Here is a 21,350-nt window from a genome sequence, read left to right as displayed (position 1 = left end):
CGCTGAGCTGGAGGGTGGGGTGGTCCGGCAGAGCTGAGGGTGGGCATCCCGGGTGCCTAGACCCCAGGACTGGGGACCTGCGCCGAAGGGCGTGTCGCGGCTGTGTCTGGGTGGGGGCAGCGGAGTTGCTCTGGAAGTTGAGATCCGGATCTGCACCGCTCGGTGACAGGCGCTGCGGCTAGTGAAGCAGCAGCCATGCGGCGAGTTCTGCCGCCCTCTCCCCCAGCCGGCAGCCGCTTTCACTTTTCCTTCCATAGAAGAGAAGCCGCCGCCACCGCACGGGCTCTCGCTGGCCGGAGGAAGCCTCGGAGCCCAGAAAGCTTGGGGTGCTGGCGGCACAGTCCTCCTGGGAGCAAGGTCCAATGTGGGAAAGATAGGAGAAAAGAAAACGCCAGGATTCGCTTCGCAGTCGCGAGAGGGCTGCGGTGAGCGCCAAGGATCCCTGAAGCCAGGCGAGGCGAGGGAGGCGAGGCTAACACCACCCAGCCTGGATGTCCTGCTCCTGCCCTGGTTGCTCTCCCAGGGGGGCCTGATGTTGGAACACACACTGCCTCCCCCATCTCAGGCTGGCTGACTCCTGTAATTCCCTCTGAAGTGCATTGGATTGAGCTGGGAGAGGGCTGGAATCCACGAAATGAATGAAAGTAGAAGGACTCTAAATCCCGAATCTAATTGCAGTTTAAATCTAAATTCCATTTGAATAAAAACAGACTCTGATCTAGCAAAGCGGGGTCTGCGTAGGGACCCCCATATGCATTTCTTGTGACAGTTACTGAAGGACTAAACAAGATTGGCACACCCCAAACCTGAATTATACTTCCAAAACGGGTGGGGTCGGAGTGTGTGTGTGTGTGGGGGGGGGGTGAGTGTGCATATCTTTACATATATTTCAGAACACGGAAAGTTCAGATTGGTTCTGAAATGACCTGGTGGGCCTCTGTTTTCTCCTCTTTTATTAAATCATAGACATTTATTTCCCAGTGGGATCAATCTCAGTTTGGATTTAAGTGATACCAAAGGGTTAAAGAGCCTTTCTTGTAGCATTAGTTTACAAAGAGGGCTGTTCCAATTAGGCTTCTTAGAACAGGTTGCAACCTTAAGAAAACCTCTATGCAGGAGCAGAGATGTGAAACTGAAACTGTGTACCCATACCTGGAGCTCTGAACCCCAATGATGGGAATAACCTCCTCACTGAAATGGAAGCTACTGAAGGCAGGGCTCTCTCTCTCTCATCCTTTGGTTCCCAGAGTAGGTGCTCCACAAACATTAGTAGACTGCTGCTTGTAATTATGTAACGTTTGTCCTGAAAAGACATTTAATCATTTATAGGATTAATCATTATTAAAATCATTATATAAATGGTCCTAGTCATTTTGAAGTCACTGTTTAGTTGCAAACATTTTTAAACTCTTTGGGACTGGTTAGCCACTTTGAATAGAGCATGTAAACTATTAGGCAAGTTTGAAATACCAGGATGACAGAGTCACATGGGTAAAGAACCCCAATAACAGTTTCTGGTTAAATGCCTGTAGAAATGGAGGCCTCACTACCTTCAGAAATATTCTGTTCCATTTTAGATAAACTCGTTTAAATGTTTGGAACATTAGGATGAATACAGCACAGTCTCTGCCCATGTGAAGCTTATATTCTAGTTGGTGGGCCCAAATGGAAGGAACATTATGATTTTGGTGCTATTGTATAAATAGGTGAGACAGTTAAATGATAGCAACAAAGTGATCCCACCCTTTGAGTGACAACAGCAAGGGAAACTTCAAGAAGGATGGGTCTTACCTCATGGTTTGGACCTGAGGAGGAGGAGAAGTCCTTACAGAGGACCATATAAAAGCAACAAGAAGGTCCCCAAAGTTGGCCTGCATGCCAACACCTTCCCTGAAAGTCCATCTCCTGAGCTTGAATGCTCTCCTACTCACCCACCAACAATTTCCACAGCTCTCTGTTTCTTCTGTTCTCCAAAACTAAGAGCCATAGGTTTTTCATCATAAACCACAACCCCAAATTGCTCACTTTCCTCACAACATGCTGAAGGTTGGCATGCTTTCTGGGGGGTGGAAGGTTGGGGAACAAAAACTAAACCAGGTCATGATTTTTGTAGGATTTGAAGCGAGGGTAGGTTGACTGTGAATGATTCATTAAAAAGATCCAGGGAGTGGGGTGAGTCACAGTCTACTCTGGGCAGCTTCTTCCTTGTGTGTAAGGGGAATAATAATTCTCACCTACCACATCCTGATAATTAATTTATGACTTTGGAGTTATCTGAGATACCTGGAAGGGAAGTGTGAGCGCTTGGGGACATGCAATTCACCTAATCAGAGCTGATTAACCAAGGAGAGCAAGAAACACAATTGGAAAGAAGACAGGACTTCCACAAATACCATGTGTCTTCATTCATATATGGAATCTGAAAAAAGTTGATCCCATAGAAGTAGAGAATAGAAGAGTGGATACCAGAGCCTGGGGAGGGTGGGGGAAGGAGGATACAGAAAGGTTAGTTAGTGGGTATAAAAATACAGTTAGAGGGGCTGGGGTTGTGGCACTGTGTTAGAGCGCCTGCCTACCACTTGTGAAGCACTGAGTTCGATCCTCAGCTCTGCATGAAAATAAATAAATAAAATAAAGGTATTGTGTCCATCTACAACTAAAAAAATACAGTTAGGGGCTGGAGCAGGAGCTCAGTGGTAGAGCACTCACCTTGCATGTGTGGGGCACTGGGTTCAATTCTCAGCACCACATAAAAATAAATAAAGATATTGTGTCCATCTACAACTAAAAAATTATTTTGAAAAACACAGTTAGATAAGAGGATTAAGCTCTAGTAGTCTAGTGCCACAAAAATAAAACAAAATAAAGTCCTCGTATTCTACAGCACAGTAGGATGAATATAGTCAACAATAACCTAGTTGTATGTTTAAAGTAGCTAGAGGAGAGGATTTTGAATGTTTCCAGCATAGAGAAATGATTAACGTTTGAGGTGATGGAAATGCAATAACCCTGATTTGAGCATTGCCTATTGTAAGCATGTGTCAAAATATCACACCAAGCCCTATGAATATGTATAATTATCATGTGCCAATTTAAAAATACATAAGTAAACAAAGACACCAATGAAAATATGACTTTCAGTGGAAAGCTGCTGGAGCAACTAGAGATTTTAAAAGGTATTGAACCTGATCTTCACAATTAAGATGGAAAAATATAGGTAGCAATTAGAAATAGTTCATGGTTTGTTGTTGTGATAGGGGAGTAGAGAAAACAAATACAGAAATCAAAGTAGTCACCTCACTCCTGGCAGAGATGAAAATAATGGGTTTTGTTTTAATGCTAGTTGAGTAGCATCTGAGGGTTTCATTCAGGTAGATGTGATGTTACGATGGTGTTATGTGGAAAAGCGGGGCTGATGCATGTCCACTGTGTGTTTTGACAAGCTAGGGGTCTTGTAGCCCAATATTAATGAAAGGGACCATATTCAGTAGGAAGAATTCAAAACCTAGGAGCTAAGGGGACATTATCTTGGAATCCCACATAATGAGGAAAGTGAGCAGTTAAGTAGGTTAAGATCAGTGACTGGGGGGGGGGGTGTGGAAGGCCCTGAATATAATTGGGGACTATTAGGAGAGATTTCCATTGATGAGAATGAATGAAGATCAGAACAGGAGAAAATAAACTAATGGGCAAAGGAATGCATGACAATGCTCACACTGGGAAGTCGGCTTGGGGGGGGGGGGGACTTTGCTCAGTGTGGCAGGAAAACAAGGGTAAACCAGAACTTGCATACCTCCTGACATTAGCTCACTAGATAATATCAAAGTCCTCAGGAAGATTCTTCATCAGGAAAGTAGGCATAAGATGGTTTTATGGTGAGAAGTCAACAGCACATGTAAAACACAGGCCCTGGCACCTGGCCTGGCTCTGAGGTTAGTTGCCCCAACAACAAGCCACTGGTTTCTGGAACCAGGAGTGTAGGTTAGCTGGATGAATGATTACCAGATTCAGATCTTTACTCTTCAGCTTCCATTAGAAATCTAGTCTCACATTTCCAACTGCCAAGAGGATATCTCACCCAGCCCTCACACAGTGACCTCAAATGAGACATGGACAGAAACTTCACTCAATTTCAGACTTTCTCCTTCACCCAGAACCACCATGTCCTGAGTCACCCAGGTGAGAGACCTGATTTTCATTTCTCACACCTTCCTCTCCTCCCCTCCTCCACAGACACATTCCCCAGAAAAGTCAGTGACCATGTTGTGGGCCTCCCATGGACACTTTCTTTTTTATCATATTGTCACCAGTCCCACCCCAAGCCTTTGACACCTCCTGCTGGGACCTTCACAATAATAACCTAGTTCACACTCTCTGCTAACTCTCTTCTCCCTAACATCTGCTTCCAGTGTAATCCTTTTACAGTGCTGCTTTGAAGATATCACTCCCTGTTTCAAGCCTCATGCCAACCCAAATTCCTAAAGGGTGAGATCTACCTCCTTTCAGTTTGTATGCAAAGCCCCATGTTTGTTCCTCTGTACATTAGTGTTATCTCCCATGGCCACTGCAGGAGACCTATTGTAATTCCAGCCAATGCCTAGGCACACCTTTAGGTGTTGTTTCTGCATCCTTTTCTCATCCCAGTCCTTCCACTAAGATGTGCCCCTCGCCCTGTCTCTGTTTTGAACCAGTTGTTTAAGGCCCAACTGAAATACTACATCCAAGATCACATTCAGAAGGTTTCCCTCCCATCCTTCCTTCTGCAACTTTTTCCTCTGTCAGAGAACATGTCATGTTTTTATTCTTTCACATGTTTTGTTGATTGAGAGCTAGGATTCCATCTTATTCATCTTTGACCGCAAAGTGGTGTCCAGAGTGGGGATTCCATAACTTTTCACTGAGTGAATGATCATCCAGAGATTTCTGAGAAGAGGGAGAAGGATGTTCTAAACCTGTGTCAAGATGATAATGAGGAAGAAGTGCCCAGCCCTTGAGCAGGTCCTTCTAGGCAAAGTGGAAATACAGGCAATTTATCTGGAAACTTCAAAAATCAACCTCTACCACCTTTATCTAATTACATGGGTAATTTAAGCTTTGGAAACTAAAGGATCTGTAAAGTTATTGACATTCTTCATTGTAAAGATGAGGATATGGTCACATGAGCTCAGAGCTTTCAAAAGCAGAGTCAAATGTGGAAAGCCAAGCTGATAGTGATTAGGTTGAAAGGAAAATAAGACATGCTGGGCAAGATGCCCATCAAGAACTGAATGCATCCAGAAATATGTGAGAGAATTCTTAGTCTGGGGCTTATGGATTTGACTGATCTAAAATCCCTTTTAGGAAGCTTTGCATCTGATTTCTATTACATATCCTTGATATATAAAGTAGAATCATGCATGTGTTCTTTGGCATATACAGTTATTAAAATGTTTCTGATCTAGATAAAAATGTTTAAATATGTATATTTTTTAGTTGTAGTTGGATCCAATACCCTTGTTTTGTTCATTTATTTTTATGTGGTGCTGAGGATCGAACCCAGCGCCTTGCACATGCTAGGCGAGCGCTCCACCACTGAGCCACAACTCTAGCCTTCGATAAATTTTTTATTCATATTCTTATAAAGTGAGTATTCTTGTGATTCTGTATTTTTTTTTAAAGAATGAAAGGATGAAGCCATATCTTACCTGCATACTAAATGTCTGAGATCAGGCGAAGAAAAATTTATTATAAAAATATCACCAGCTTCCACATTTCAGGAACAAAATATTTCCCAAACAGTCTTAAGTACACAGGCCTTCAAACTTGAGAGGATAAATTCACCCTCATCAAATAGTAATAAATAATCCATTGCTCACAAGGAGTGAGCAAATAGAAACAAGACAAAACAGGCATGATCAAATACTGAGGTTTTGAATAGTAGGGGAGCAGGCCTTACTATAATGTTGGCATTATATACTCAAACCCCTTCTGGAAGATGAGAGATCACCTATAAGAAATAAAAGCTGACGTATCTATGTGCATTAAATTTGACTCTTGGTTATTTATGGAGTTTTCATAATTGTAGCAAAATGGGAAAGGTGTTGGCTGTTCACAGTGTAAATATGTAGCCACAGGTACTCAGCATATCTGCAGACTTATTCAACCTCTCCTAGGTTCAGCTTTCTCATTGTTAACGAGAAGTAACAGGAGTCCCTACTCCACCCAGTGGATGACAAGAAAGGTATGGCATCACGTTTGAGATTGCACTTTACAAATGACAAACTATGAGCTACTAGTCTAACAGTTTTTAAAGATGCCATACAAATCTCTCTGTCCCTGCAACAATTTTGTGAAAGTACATCATGGAACATTCACAAGAAATAATTTAAACAAGAAAATGTTTAATCAGTGACTTGCGTTTACCTTTCAATGTTTAAAAGAACTTATTTTTACCCTCTGGTAGTCATAAAATTTCACAGAGCTAAATAATGAGATCAGAAGTCTGTAGGCAGAGATCATTTGGATAAGCTAGAAGTCTGATTTTAAAGCAATTGCTAACACAGATTAAGATGCATTTGAATTCCACCTAAAATAGTTGTTTCCTTGAATCGTGGGTGCCCCCCCCCCTTTTTTTTCAGGTCGATTTTGGGTAAGATGATGTTTGAAAATGCAGGTGTTCCTTGACTTACCATGTGGTTACATTCTGGTAAATCCATTGTAAGTTGAAAATCCAAGATGCCATTGAATATACCTGACCTCTGGAGCGTCAGAGCTTAGCAACACAGTACACTGGGTAGTTGACTGGGAGGTGGTCACTATCCCTGCCCAGCATCTTGAGAGAAGATCATACTTCTTATCACTGACCTGGAAAAACATCCAAATCCAAATCCAAATCCAAAGTATGGTTCCTGCTAAATGCTTATCATTCTTGCACCATTATAAAGTTAAAAAAAAAAATCCAAAGTCAGTACCACCTGTATCCAGCCTGCAAATCTTAAAGAGCAGAATAAATATTGTGATGCAGCAAAAACTGAAAAAGCTGATTTTACTATCATGTACAGTACTTTGGGATGCATACTGACTACTAGACTCGCCCCAGTGCATTTACAGTGTCAGTAGATACTAGCTAAATATCTAGCTAAATTACCTAAGTTTTTTTAGCCTTAGTTTTTTTGCAAAACTAGTTTAGTAACATTGACTTTGCAGAGTTGCTGTAAGAAATAAAAATAATGCCATAAAATGACTAGCATATTAAGTGCTCAAACAATATATCCATTCTTTGGTATCATGTGATGTATTTTATTCAGCATGAAAATTTACATTTACCAAATCAACTTTTACTTTCAATATTTGTGTTTTGAGCTTTTAGTCCTGATTATATTTATTTACTTTTAATCTTTTTTTAAAATAAACTTTAGCCCTGAGTGTATTTACTATAATTTTCCCTTTGCCCCTTTCCAGATATTTTTAAGGATATAATAATAGCCAAATCAAAATGCAGTTAGGAGGATAAACCTGATAATCTTACTGCAAAACATTTGTGAATTTCAAAAACAAAAATATTATTTTGATGATCCACCCCCGCTGTATCTGCATCATTCAAATGGGAGAAGTAATGGGCCTTATAGGTACTTAGCTCTGTTGGTGCTAAAATAACCTGTGACAAATTAATTTATGCTCCGTGATCTTAAAATGAGCTACACCAATCATTTAATTATGAAAATAATTAGGTAAAACTGCTGCCCTTTCCTGTTTTCAAATGGACAGAGCGGGCCTGTTTTTTTAAAGAGCACTTTTATTTTATAGTGGATACAAATGTAGCCCATGTTTCCCAAACCATAATGGTTTAATAACTGTAATGCAATTGTATTTCTTTCACTCCCTCACTGCTTACAACTATGGTAATCTTAACCATAGTCAGATGACCCCAGCTGTCTTTAGGAATGCCTGAGGTTCTCTCCCCTGATTGTGAAACTGAACCCTCTCTGTGACAGAGAGATCCTGCCATTTTTTGCTCTAGGTCCTATTCTGGCCAATGAAGTGACAACTGACATCAAAGAGTCCAAAGGAATCAATGGATGCCACTAAATTCATTGTGGCTGCACCCAACAGTCACCAGACTTGGCAGAAGATGGTGTGTTCCCTGCTTCTCTGAGGTCCAGATGTAGTAGAGTTTCTGGATCACTGGTCCCTGGGGCCTCAAGAGGTCCAGCTGGCACATGTAAATGCTTAAACTAATGTACCTCACTTGTAAATGTGAGAAATTTTAGAATTAATCAAACCAGCCATGGAGTATCATGCAAGGATTCTACGTGGAAGAGTAATTTGGGGAGGTCAGGCATTGACAGGTTACTCTGATTGTGGGTGGGGAAGTGTGAAGGGTTAGAGGACAGTCACAGAGAGCCTCCGGGGTACTGAGCATTGCATCCCACTCCCACCGGCAGCCCAAGTTTGTGCCTGGACTCTTCTCTTGACCTGGGTTCTTTTCAGGGAGACTCCTTACCATTTTTCTAGTGGTTAGACATTGGAATAACCAGAACTAAAAATAGATTTTTTTTTCATACCAGGGATTGAACCCAGGACACTTAACCACTGAGTCACATCCCCAGCCCTTTTCCTTTTTTTATTTTGAGACAGAGTTTTGCTGAGTTGCTTAATGCTAAGATGCTGAGTCTGGCTTTGAACTTTAGATCCTCCTGCCTCAGCCTCCAGAGTCACTAGGATTATAGGTGTGCACTACAATGCCTGGATCATATCATAATAATCTCTTAACCTTTAAGAGGTTATTATCTCAGATGGCTGAGATAATTTTCTCTCACAAAACGTCTGAATCCTGGGGAATATTATCAAGTTACAGCATCATCTGCATTGTATTTATAAAGGATGAATAATTTGTGCTATTCTTAGCTATTTGCTTCCTTTGAAAAACAGTGTAGATTAAGATGAAGCTGGTAATTCAACAGTGACTTTGCTTAAGTGTGTGTGTGTGACCTGGTTGCCAACCTTTGCACTACATGAAACCGGATCATGATGCTTTGTTTTATGCTTTTAATGTGTGAGTGTATGTTTTCCTTTCAGCTTGTTCTACCTTGAATTTGAAGCGTAGGTTTGGTCTCTGTAGGATCCAGTTAGAAGATAACCAAGCGTGTTTCAGGAAAAATAAGTGGTGATGTTGTTTTCCAGATTGTGAGTTCATTATCACTTAATTTCCCTGGATGATAGTTTATTCATCTTTATGATGGAGTTACATCTGCTTCAGCTTCCAAATCTATAATCCTGAAGCATCATCACAGATTCAAAACCTTTTATTTTTTAAACCTGATAACAGCTTCATCTTCCCCAATGCTTTTACTGCACAGTGTTGTTGAAACATAATTTTGACATGGGGAAATGAAAGTATCACTTGGTATGGGTGCCGCTATATAAAAAATTCTAAGTCCTTCTTAATAATAGCAACCATAATATTATTTTTCTAATAATCACAAGCAATATCATTTTTGTTCTCTGGATATTGATCCCATTGACCTGACTGTTGATCATTAATCTATTGTTTTTCTAAACTAAGAATCTGCACTATTTGACATGTGACCTGGGACCTCTTTTTGTGATTTTTTTCCGCTCCTTTTTTCTCATCCTATGGATTTGGAGGAATTCAAAGAGATTCAGTGTAATTTTTTCAAAGCATGGCAAGAGGATTTATCTAGGTGACTCCCATTAAAATAAATGAAAATGATGAATATGTGGCTGATATATAGCATGGGGCCCTCAACATACTTTCTCCTGGCCTCCATTTGGCATAAGGAAAGGGAGTGCTTGTTATATCTGACTAGCTGTTAGTCTAGAGGAAGATAAAAGTCCTGGAAGCCCCTCTGGAAGGTAGCAAGTGGCGCATTCCTGCCTGGCTCTCTCTGTGAGCTGCTTATGTAATGCTTCAAGGAGCAGCTGGGCTAACCCTTCGGTGGCTTTGCATTGAACTCACTGCCTGGAAATGAGTTGATATATAGGAAAAAGTATCTGACCCCAAAACTTATTACTCTGACTGAAAGTATAATTTTAGCAAGACAAAGGAGAAGACTTGAGGATTAAAACAACAACATAAAAAGAAGTAGTAGTTCCTTAACATCAGACTCCACAGGTCGGTGGTTGGCTGAATGAGAGTGTACAATAAATCTGGGATCCATAGAGAAACTTGCATGGTGTTCACAGAAAATTAATGAGTCAAATAAATATGTTCTTTCTCTTTTTTTCTGCCCATGGCTTCTCAACATCAACCCAGCCTCTACCCCCTCTTCCAAAACCTTTCTTAATAACCAATAGCTGGCTTTTCATGGAGCTGTCCTTTTACATGTAGCACATCATAAATGCTCACTAAATGCAAATCGTACCAACTTAATTTAGCATGGTGTTGCAGGATGAAAGTCAGAGCACATAATAATCCTTACATTTTCAAAAGAGTTTTAAAGGCTGAGTAGTACTTTAAACTTCTCTGTCTTTATTGAACTCTCTCTGTAGTAAGCAAGCAGTTTGATTACACTTTCAACACCAAACAGGCTGTCTGTAAGCATGAATGTTCTAGCATTCTGTTTTAAACATGTTATTTTCTCCATAGTTGAATGGGCTTTTGTTGTTGTTGTTGTTGTTTTTACAGAGACAACTAAGTTTATCTGTGTGGGATTACTTGCTTGAGATTTATGGTATAGCTCTTCACCACATTTTGTTAGTGTTCTCTGTTCACAGAGATACACACTAAATTTAGGAATTTGGTTTATTGGCATTGACCTACTAAAGTATCCATTTGCACATGATATGAGAGAGGCGGCATCAAAGACTTGTGGGGAATACAAGGTCAATGACCTTCAAATGTTTAGAAGCCTTTTATTTTCCCACTTCATTCACACGGGGGAGAAATGGATTCTGCTGTGCATACCTTTTAGTCATAGGTTGGGTGTTGCTGCTGACACAGTCTCCCCATTCTTTAGCCCGTGGTCTTTTTGAAACTTTTTGCATTTTCTCCATAAGGAGTACATGCATTTCCTCCATATTTTGGGAGGTCTTGGCACTCCTTTTCTGAGTATTTTTCAAAGCAGAAGACAAGCCATGATCAAAGAGTAGTTTAATGGATGGTGTGCATTTTGTTTTTTAAGAGCTTAGAAATGCTTCTTTGCTTCAGCCTCTGGCTTTTTTAGCCTTTGGGGTGAAAAGCCTAGAGTGATAAAAGGCAGAGACCTACTTTCTGAATATAGGCACTCCCTATTTTATAGATGAGTCATTTTTCCAAAAGTGCATTTATAAGTAGTTGTTCAGCATTTTGAATTCTTTGCCCTGAGAGAAGATGTTAAAAATTATAGTTGGATTTCCAGGCTAGCCCAGACAATGATTCAATCTGTTATGAGCAAATTTTGTAACTATGAGTATCAGTTGTGGGACCTTAGGACAGGAAGTTAGATGGTGCTTCCCCAAATGGATTGCCTACGGTGGGAGTCTGTGGATGAGTATACCTTGCTTTGTAGCTTCCTTTCTGAATCCCTCATCTGTCCTCAGTGCTGATTTCTGCAGGCTGTCATTTCTACATACTACCCCAAGTCACACTTTTGGGCTCATAGTCAGGTTTTTTTTTTTTTTTACTTCCCCCCCCAAATATTCCTTGCTTTACAGTTATTACCGCCTCTCTTTCTCAAATAAAACTATTCTTTTTCTTAGTTCTGATTGCTCTAAGCAATAGGTGGAAAGCAATCCGATGGAATCAATTTTATTTGCAGAAAGGATTGCTAACCCCTAATCCTTCTGTGCTATTTGCATGAAAACATCAGAATGCCTTATAACCCCAGTTAAGTACAGGTTGTAGTCTTCCTTTCAATTTGATATTCATTTACCATCTTTTACAAACAAGGTGCCAACGTAGGCCGTGGGAATGTACATGTGAAGAAAATGTGGTGCTTCTCATTGTACAGGGAGACCCAGTACATAAACACCAATTACCACAACATAAACTGTGATAATGAGGAGTTTCAAAAGAGAATTTTATGAAAAGTATCAAATCTTACACAGCTCTAAATGGTTAGCACGTAAATTGATATTATAATATTGAAAACCAACTAGGCATTATCTCATAAAGATATGTCTATTGCCCAACATAGGAATTCTGCACAGATACATCAAGAAATGTCTTTTAAACAACCATAAGTCAGCTTTCCAATATTATAACAAAATAACTGAGACACTTAATTTTTAAGGGGAAAAGGTTTATTCTGGCTGATAGTTTTGTGGGTTTCAGTCCATGATCAGTTGACCCCATTGCTTTTAGGACGCTGGTGAAGCAGCACACCATGACAGCAGTGTGCACCTCCAGGCCAAGAAGCAAGAGAGAAAGGAGGGAGTGGAGGCCGGACGGGGATCCCACAATGCTCTTCAAGGGTCAGCACCCAGTGACTAAATGAATGTTCCATCAGCTCTCAATAGCGCCACCCTGTGGTCAAAACCTTTCCTACATGAACCTGTGGGAGACATTTAACATTTCAACTATAATACCATTTCAGTCTGCTTATGACACCTTCTCAATTGTTTTAAGGTATAACTTGTTCCTTCAGTTAGTTATGTGCTGATGGGAATATCTGAAGAATGTACTTTGATACTTTGATAAAACGTTTTTAGCCTGTTTCCTGGCTACACATATCTTGATCCTGACATGGCTATAGACTTTTCCCTCTTCACTGGTTTTACTAACATGCAAATCTTTTCTTGTTGTTTAAATCAGAATCACACTTTCAGGTGTTATGTATTCCTAGAAACTGCCTATTAAGATAATTTATTCTGAGCTGGGTTGTAGTTCAGTGTAGAGCGCTCGCCCCACACATGGAAGGCACTGGGTTCGAACCTCAGCACTACATAAAAAAATAGCCGGGTGTGGTGGCACACGCCTGTAATTCCAGCGGCTTGGGAGGCTGAGGCAGGAGGATCGAGAGTTCAAAGCCAATCTCAGCAAAAGCGAGGTGCTAAGCAATTCAGTGAGACCCTGTCTCTAAATAAAATACAAAATAGGGCTGGGGATGTGGCTCAGTGGTCAAGTGTCCCTGAGTTCAATCCCCAGTACCAAAAATAAATAAACAAATAAATAATTAAAATAAAGGTATTGTGTCCATCTACAACTAAAAAAATTTTTTTTTAAAAAAAGACAATCTATTTTTATCTTGCCAACACTAAGGTTACAAGTCATATATTTTGTAATCATTGTGCATTAATAGTAACTCCAGAATTTCTTGCTGTTGGCTTCCTAATGAAGCCAGAAGTGAGAGGTTTGTTTTTTTTTTTTTTTCTTCCTCAGAATGAGGGGAGTAGACCAGGGACTTGAGAATGAATAGAGCCTGCAACAACTTCTGAGGGGACAGATACAAGAGAGCCCAAGAGGGAAACAGTGGGCATCTCTACACAGCAGAGAGGGGCTTTCTGAGGGAGAAAAGACCACCTTTTGTAAAGTACCCATTATCCTGGCTGCACTTCCCCCTGTTCCATGGAGAATCCCCAGGACAGGAGCCATGACCTTAGTCTTTGCCCCATTTGAATGTGGAGTTATCAAGAAACAGAAGTGAGCTCCTCTATAGACACTTTCCACAGGTCAGTCAAAAAGTTGAGTTCTAAAGGTCAGCACAATTCAAATATGCATGTGACCACGAAGGGGAAGTTATTCTCTTTGAAAGCCGCCTTCATTATAGGGTGATGGAGATTTATGAATCAAAATGGCGGAACAGTGAGTTGAACGAGTGATGATCATATACAACTCTTACATACAGAGAAAGGGACTGTAACTATAGCCTAACTGTTCTGACTTGTTCTTCACATGGCCATTGGGGTCTTCATGATCTGCGCCTCTGTTCCCGCCTACCTCTGCAGCCTCTTGTATTTATTTTCTCTTGTTTATTTGTAGTACTGGGGATAGAACTCAGGGGCGCCCACCACTGAGCTACATTACCCAGCCCTTTTTATTTTTTGAGCCAGCTCTCACTAAGTTGCTCAGGCTGGCCTCTATCTTGAAATCCTCCTGCCTCAGCCTCTGGAATAGCTGGGATCAGTGGTGTGGGACACCGTGCCTGACCCTCTGCAGCTTCTTCTTGTGTCATTTGCTCTTCTGTAATTCATTCCAGACCAGCAGTACTCAACCATTTCCCCCCCCCCTCAGGAACTCTTTATATTCTGAAAGATCATTGAAGACTGAAAACAACACTTCTTTGTGCAGATTATATCTACTACTGTAGGTATAATCAGGAATTAGGAATCACAATGGAGAACTTTTAAAAATATTCATTTTTCATTTACTTAAGAATAGCAATAACAAATCCATTCCATGTTAACACAAATATTTCAATGAAAGTTAACTGTGTTAACTATGTTTTCCAAAGCAGAGATAACTTAGGGTAAAGAACGGCTCTGCAAATCTAGTTCGTATGCAGCTTAACAGAAGAGAGTCTCTAATGGCTGTTTCAGTATTAGAAATGGAAAGTGAAATTCACACGCTATTGTAGCTTCTAGAACTTTCCACAGTACACTCGTGAGAGAATGAAAGTGAAAAGCAATTAATGTCTAAGAATGACCAAGAAAAGAGTTTTGATTTAATGGGCTCCCAAAAAGCATCTTAGGGACTTCCCAGGCCCTGAACCCCGCTTGAAGAAATACTACCATAGACACATTGGCCTTTATTTGGATGGAGACTGGTCAATAGGGTGACAGGAAAAATAGGAAATAAGGTCTGTTATTAGTTGGCTGTTTGTTACTATAACAAAATACCAGAAGCTAGGTAACTTTGTTTTAAAAAGAGAAGTTTTAGCTCACAGTTCAGTAGGTTCAAGGGTCAGTTTCTAAGTGATAGCTTCTTGCTGAGGAATCTCCATATCAGACAGAGTTCCCAGGCAAAGTCCCAAGGTGAAGGGCATCTCATGACAAGAGACAGGGAGCACATGTATGTGTCTTCTGGTTTTTCTCTCTCTTCTTAAAGAGCCACCAGTATTCAATTGTGGGAACTGCAAACCAATGACCTTATCTAATTCTAATTATTTCCCAAAGAACCCATCTCTAAAAACTAGAGTCAGATTGTTTCTACCTTAAGACCATGTAATAGGGATTAAACTTTAACCCATGAAACTCTTGGGGGACACATTTAAACCACAAAACCAGAGCAAGGATGCCAAGTTGAAGCTACAGCACTTGCTGGCTGAATTGGATGTTCCTCATTTCCTGGGAAAGAACTGGACGTTTCTGCTAAGTGGCAGACCACAAGGAGGACATTCCGCTGTCCCCTGGCATTGATGGTGCACTGTTTCTCAGAGGATTTCTACAGGCGCCATTTCATCTGCACTCTACCATGAGTCTATGCCAAATCCAGCTGACCTATCGTTCTCCTTTTTCATCCAAGGAAAAAGAGATGTGTAGTGGCCTCCTCAAAGTCACCCCAGTTCCTTAAAGGACACCTGAGCCCACACTTCATGCTCCCTCAGCATTCCCTAGGCAAGCTGACTCCTCTCTCTGAGAGATCAGCTCACTGTGAAAGGAGCCCAGAAAGTGTTTGAAGCAGATCATGAAGCTTATTTGATGATAGTTTCTCATGTATGCACCAGTATATTCCCTTTTCTGATTTTTTTTCTTTTTTTTAGCAAATAGAGTTAATGTGTAAGAGACGATCAACTGTTTTCTGTGTGAAGTTTACTTAGGTACAGGTAGAGGAAATCCCACCATTTATTTCCAGGATGAAGCAGAGTGGATTAAGAAAGAAACTGCGATGCAAACCCAGGTATTAAACTTTAAAAATATCTAAAGGACATTAGAAGCCCTTGCATCCGTCCTTTTGAAGGTGCCCCTGGATCGGACATGGATGCCCGAGCAGAGGCTGGCTCCTGTGTTCTGTAAGGGCCAAGGAAGGGGTGCTGACAGCCTGCTCGGGCTCTGGCCTTTGTGGGCAGGTTTGTCATGATTTCTCCCAGCGCATGTTAAGTGACTGTTCTCATCCCACCATCTGCTGAGAGTAAAACCACATTTTTTGAATTAGTGCTAGGCTCCTTTTTTGTTCTATTACAAATTGCCGTCTTTTAACACTTTACAATAAGTGTTGACATAGACTCTTATTAATTCTTTCCTTTGAAGATCAAGTCTACACAGGGTAGCCAAAGAATTCCAAGAACCATTTTGACAGTAGCTGTTTTTCATTTTAATTGGGGTAAAATACACATGACACAAAACTTACCATCTTCACCATCTCTGTGCATACAGTTCAGGAGTGTTCAGTAGTGTTCTATGCATTTTCATTGTTGTGTAGCTGACCTCTAGAACTCTTTTTCTCCTGCAAAAATGAAACTCTATATCCATTAAACAACTCCTAGTCTCTCTCCCCACCCCATCTTCTTCTGACAATCGCTGATCTACTTTCTCTGTGAGTCTGACTACAAATCTCATAGAAGTGGTGTCATATAGTAGTTATCAGTTTGTATCTGGCGTATTTCACTCAGCATAATATCTTCAAGGTCCATCCATGTTTTGGAATGTGTCATCTTTCCTTCCTTTTTAAGGCTACGTAGAATTCCATTGTGTGTACACACCCTATTTTGTTTCTGCCTTTTGACAGTTGTGAATGATGCTTCTATGAACATGCGTATACCAATGTCTCTTTGAGACCCTGCTTTTGTTTCCTTTCAGTTGACAGCAGCTTTGGATAGAACTGATTAATAGTTTATGTCTGTAAGACCAAGGTCCAGGAGGCTGAGGATCACAGAATTCCTCTACTATGAACTTAGCAAAGTCTGGCTTTCCAAGGTGATGTCTCCTGAGGAAAGCTTATGACAGAAGAACTGACTTACATGAAGCCTCAGTTTGGGGAGTTCCATCTACTTGAAAATATGTTTTATATGTTTTTAGGCTGTGAAATTTCTTCCCTAGTAGAGCAATTATCATGGCTTGTGGGATTGAAAAACAATGTATCTTAGAAAATTGAATGTCATGTTAATTTATTTCCTTTGTCTCCTTAAAAAAAAGAGTCATAATAACTTGTTTCTTTGAAAAACTCAGATTCTATTCTGTGGCTCGGACCTGTAGCACATACGAACTGGGCTATAATTTATATTCTTTGAGAGTCTGTAATTGGAATCATTTTAGTCCAGTGCTTGTTGAAAGGTGTAAATCATTGTACTGAGTTTTCTAATTATGATATGAGCTCAGTCTAACTCTTTACCTTGCAAGCAGATTCCCCCCCCCCAATCTAGTCTAGACTTGCTTTAATTTTTTTTTTTTTATGTCCCTATATGTTCATACAACTCTTCCCTCTTATCTTTCTGGAAACATCTATTGCATGTTCAGTCATTTGGGCATGTATTGTATTTGCAGCTGTTAAATGAAAAATGCTAATGAGTGATCCCTTTGGACCTTGTTTTTTGACAATAACTTTCTCCTTAACCCACAATGTCTTGGCAGTAGGATGATTTCCAGACACGAGGGAACTGTAATGATCATGCTGACTGTGATGTGCATTGCTACCACTTGTTGAACTATTCCTAAACCATTTTTTTCTTCTCTCTCTTTTTTTTTGCACACGCCCCTGTCTCACTGTCTCTTGGAACATGGACCATGGATCTGCCCATCATCTGGAAAATTGTTATCTTTGGGCGTTGGGACGTGGATAATGTGGGTGAGTCCTGAAATGAATGTTTAAGTTTTGATTTCTCTCTTTGTGAAAGAAGAAAATTGCCAAGCGAAATTATTTGGTTGGAAAATATCTTTAGTATCTATTGCCTGTTTGTTTGGGCCCTGTGCACGTTTGCTTTGAGTTAAACCTGCTCAGTGGGAGTGGGGGTAGTTCTGGTTCTAGATGCAAATTGAGTGATCCCTTTGGTCACTGATCAAGGTGTCATTTAGACCTTTCCCGTGGAATTTCTTCAGGTTTATACTCTTTTTCAGAGTCTCATGCTTTCTCCACTGAATTAGCCCCGCAGTCTGTTTATACCATTTTTAATAATAGTTCTTTATGACAAAGCAGTTTGAAAATAGCCCACGAGCTTGACACTGAATTTTCTAAGGCTCTTGTTCTGTCGTTTGTATAAGCCACACGTTTCAACTTTTTATGTATTTGCCATTTATGGCTAAATGTGTTTATTTTGTGGTGATTTTGCAATATATTGCTTCCAATATAACCTCACTGCCAAGGGTATATTGCTGATGTGCTTATATTAAATAAATGCGTACCTGTCATGACTTCCCACTCAATTAGTTCTTGGTAGATGCTGTCAAAACTCAGAAGAGCTAAACTGTTAAAATCCATCATGAACTTTGTTCTTTTTAAACTAAGCAATGATGATGGACCAAACCTCTGCTGATCTGCAAGTAGGACGAGCATTGGAAAAGAGGTTGTGGTCTGCTGGTGGATTTCTTGCTCTAGAATGCAGACTAGACTACAGGCAGGTTTTGGATATAAAGAGTTATATTTTTAAATACATTTTTCCCTTCTTCTCAAATATGAGAGAAGCAAGGATCCGAGGAAAACCTTTGACTGGTATGATATTATGGAAGAAGCTGACCCCATATCTTCTCTACTTTTCTTAAAGGATTTAGCATGGCTGATTTAAAAAAAAGAAATTGGGGCTGGAGCTGGGGCTCAGTGGTAGGGCACTTGCCTGGCATGTGCGAGGCACTAGGTTCGATTCTCAGCACCACATATAAATAAATAAAATAAAGGCCTATCCACAACTAAAAAATATTAAAAAAAAAAAAAAAAGAAATTGGCGGAGAAATACCTCAGCAGGAAAGTCACTGTCTTGATTATCAATTTCCCTCTCATCCTGAGTGTACCTCTCAAGAAATTTCAAAGTGCCGTGTCACCGTCTCAACCAGCTGAGGTAGAAGGACTTCACTTGCCAGGAGCAGACACATTTGTTGCGATCCGCTATTTCTGAAATTTCTAAAATTATGTTGAAGGTTGGCATGAAATTTGGCCTTGATGTTTGTAAGAGTTTCTATTCTGGTGTAAGTAATTTGGGAATCTTTATCTTAGATGATTTAAGTTACCCATAAATATCCTTAGGAATATGTGTCGTTAAGAGTTTAATCTGCTGAGCTTGAGAAGTTGATTTGACACAATTACCACCTAATCAGCTGTTTTGCCTATTGGTTTATGTGATGAACCTTCAGTTCCACATCTAAAAATCTTTTTTGGGGAATCCACAGTATGTGTCCCTTCAGGATTGTTCATTTCCCTTTTCCTTATAGGAAATGATAACCAACTGGACAGTCATCCTCCAACTCTCATTTTCTTTTTGAGAAACCTACTTCCTTTGAATGGATCATGAGTCAGGTCTATTTGAATCCCCTATCTGTTTTGGACCTGGAGAGCTTTCTGAAGATATCCCTTGATTGGTGAGATATTCAGGAAACCCTCAGAAATCTCTGATTCTAAAAAATAGCAAAGGTGACTCAGGAGGCTGAGGCAGGAGGATCACCAGTTGGAGGCCAGTCTCAGCAAGTTGGTGAGAACTTGGTCAATGTAGCAAGATCCTGTCTTAAAAACAAAACAAACAAACAAACAACAAAAAAAAAAGAACTGGAGATATAGCTCAGTGGTCATGTGCCCCTGGGTTCAACCCCCAGTACTAATAAAATCCATCAAGAATAGCCCAGCACAAAGCAATGGTGCTTTCCTATATGTTCCCTGCCAGACTCTGTTGCAGTGTGTTCCTCATCAGCCTCCTGAGTCTCTCTTCAGCCTCCTCCTATTGTGGAGCCTTTGGATTTGAAGGTTGTTTGGGTTTCTTATTTTTGTTCCAGGAGGAGAGAAGGGAAAGACTGGCTGTGCAGTCTAAAGAGTTACTGATTTAGGCAAGAAGGGATCATTTTCTTAAAAAAAAAAAAAAAAAGTGCAGTTGATAAATTCATCACACTGCCATGGCTCAGTTTCTGTCAAGGTCATCATCACCTTCGCTTTCAGTGACATTGCTCTCTAATGGGCACTGGGATGTGGACTTCATGTGAGTCTCACTGAAGCTGCATACAGCCTGGTGATGGGGGTCCTTTCCGCAGTCTTACTTTATGGATGAGCAGACAAGCACAAGTACTGCTTAACGGGCCAAAGGCACCCAGGAGAGAGCGGAGGGGTCTGGTGTTAATGGAGCAGCCAGAGTCTAGTGTCGTATTGATAAACATGTTTTCATCCGACACACTTCCTTCTAACCATGCAATGTATGTTTGGACCCACTCTGCCTTCAAAGATAGGCTTTGGGTGCGTCCTGATGACACCTTGTCAGACATCAGCCATGGTCTTTGTGTGGCAGTTACCTAGTAAAACTCTTTCACGAAGCAAAAGTGGCAATCCTATGGTGGCGGGTGGCACTGGGGAGCAATGATAGTAAAAGACCTATCGGGAGAGCGACCTGCCCTAAAGGCTGCTTCTGCTTCTAGATAGACGGACCTCTTTTCATCTGACAGTGCAACCGTCGTGTGCTAATTTTCTAATAGTTTTGGAGGAAAAATCAAACAGAATCTAACTTCTTTCTAAATCAGAGAAACCCCTTGGACCTGTGAATTCCATTTGGCTTTTTGACTCTTGTTATTGAGTATCAGGACTCCGACATCTAATCAGGAGTCTTTCTCTAATAACTAATTTTCTGCTTTATTAGTCAGGGCAATGAGGCCCGTCTCAAAATCAGGGTGACATTAAAAGGCAGAGAGTTGTCTTGGTCAGCCGCATGGCTTGCTGCTTCTTCTTTTTTTTTTTTTTTTTTTTTAAAGAGAGAGTGAGAGAGGGAGAGAGAGAGAGAGAATTTTAATATTTATTTTTTTTAGTTATCGGCGGACACAACATATCTTTGCTTTGTATGTGGTGCTGAGGATCGAACCCGGGTCACACGCATGCCAGGCGAGCGCACTACCGTTGAGCCATATCCCCAGCCCCCTGGCTTGCTTCTTTTAAGGAACTCCATCCACAAGCGTAGAAATGAACAAAGCCAAGTGTTGGAAGTGCCCGGCCACACTGTTTTTCAGTTACCAACTCTGGGCACCTTGCTAAAGTCTTCTTCCCATCTTTATTCCATCTTCTCTCTGACTCCAGAAAGACATGACTGAACTATAAATCTCACCGTGCCTGTCTCTTGCTTCCAATACCTAAGTGGCTGTATCTAGCCTCTGATAGGATTTTTTCCCCCTCACCACACTATTGCAACAGCCTGCTGAGGATTGATCATGCATGTGGGTGTCACAGGTAATGTGTTACTAATAATAACCTGAGTACTAAAAAATTTTTTTTTCTTAAAAAATAAAACAGACTGGATTGAAGCTTACCACCATAGCAACCTTGTCCACATTCATTTTTACCACTGCATTATTTCTTGCATGGAAGAGAGAAAGAGAGA

General features: G+C 40.6%; 1 protein-coding gene across 3 annotated transcripts in view; it reads left to right on the top strand.

Moving 5' to 3' along the window:
• The window catches only part of Epb41l3 (erythrocyte membrane protein band 4.1 like 3), a 227,939-nt gene that overhangs the window by 1,698 nt on the left and 204,891 nt on the right, over window positions 1–21,350 (top strand). The window contains exon 1 of one of the 3 annotated variants that reach the window (XM_076837134.2): window positions 19,289–19,362. The exons of the other annotated variants lie outside the window; for them this stretch is intronic. The gene's annotated coding sequence lies outside the window, so the exon portion shown is untranslated. Of the gene's footprint in view, window positions 1–19,288; window positions 19,363–21,350 lie in introns of those variants that run through there. 3 annotated transcript variants of the gene reach the window in all.

Source organism: Callospermophilus lateralis, chromosome 17 (assembly GCF_048772815.1).
Source record: "Callospermophilus lateralis isolate mCalLat2 chromosome 17, mCalLat2.hap1, whole genome shotgun sequence".
NCBI lineage: Eukaryota > Metazoa > Chordata > Mammalia > Rodentia > Sciuridae > Callospermophilus > Callospermophilus lateralis.
Note: the sequence above shows the minus strand (reverse complement) of the source record. Positions and strands in the feature narration are given on the sequence as shown.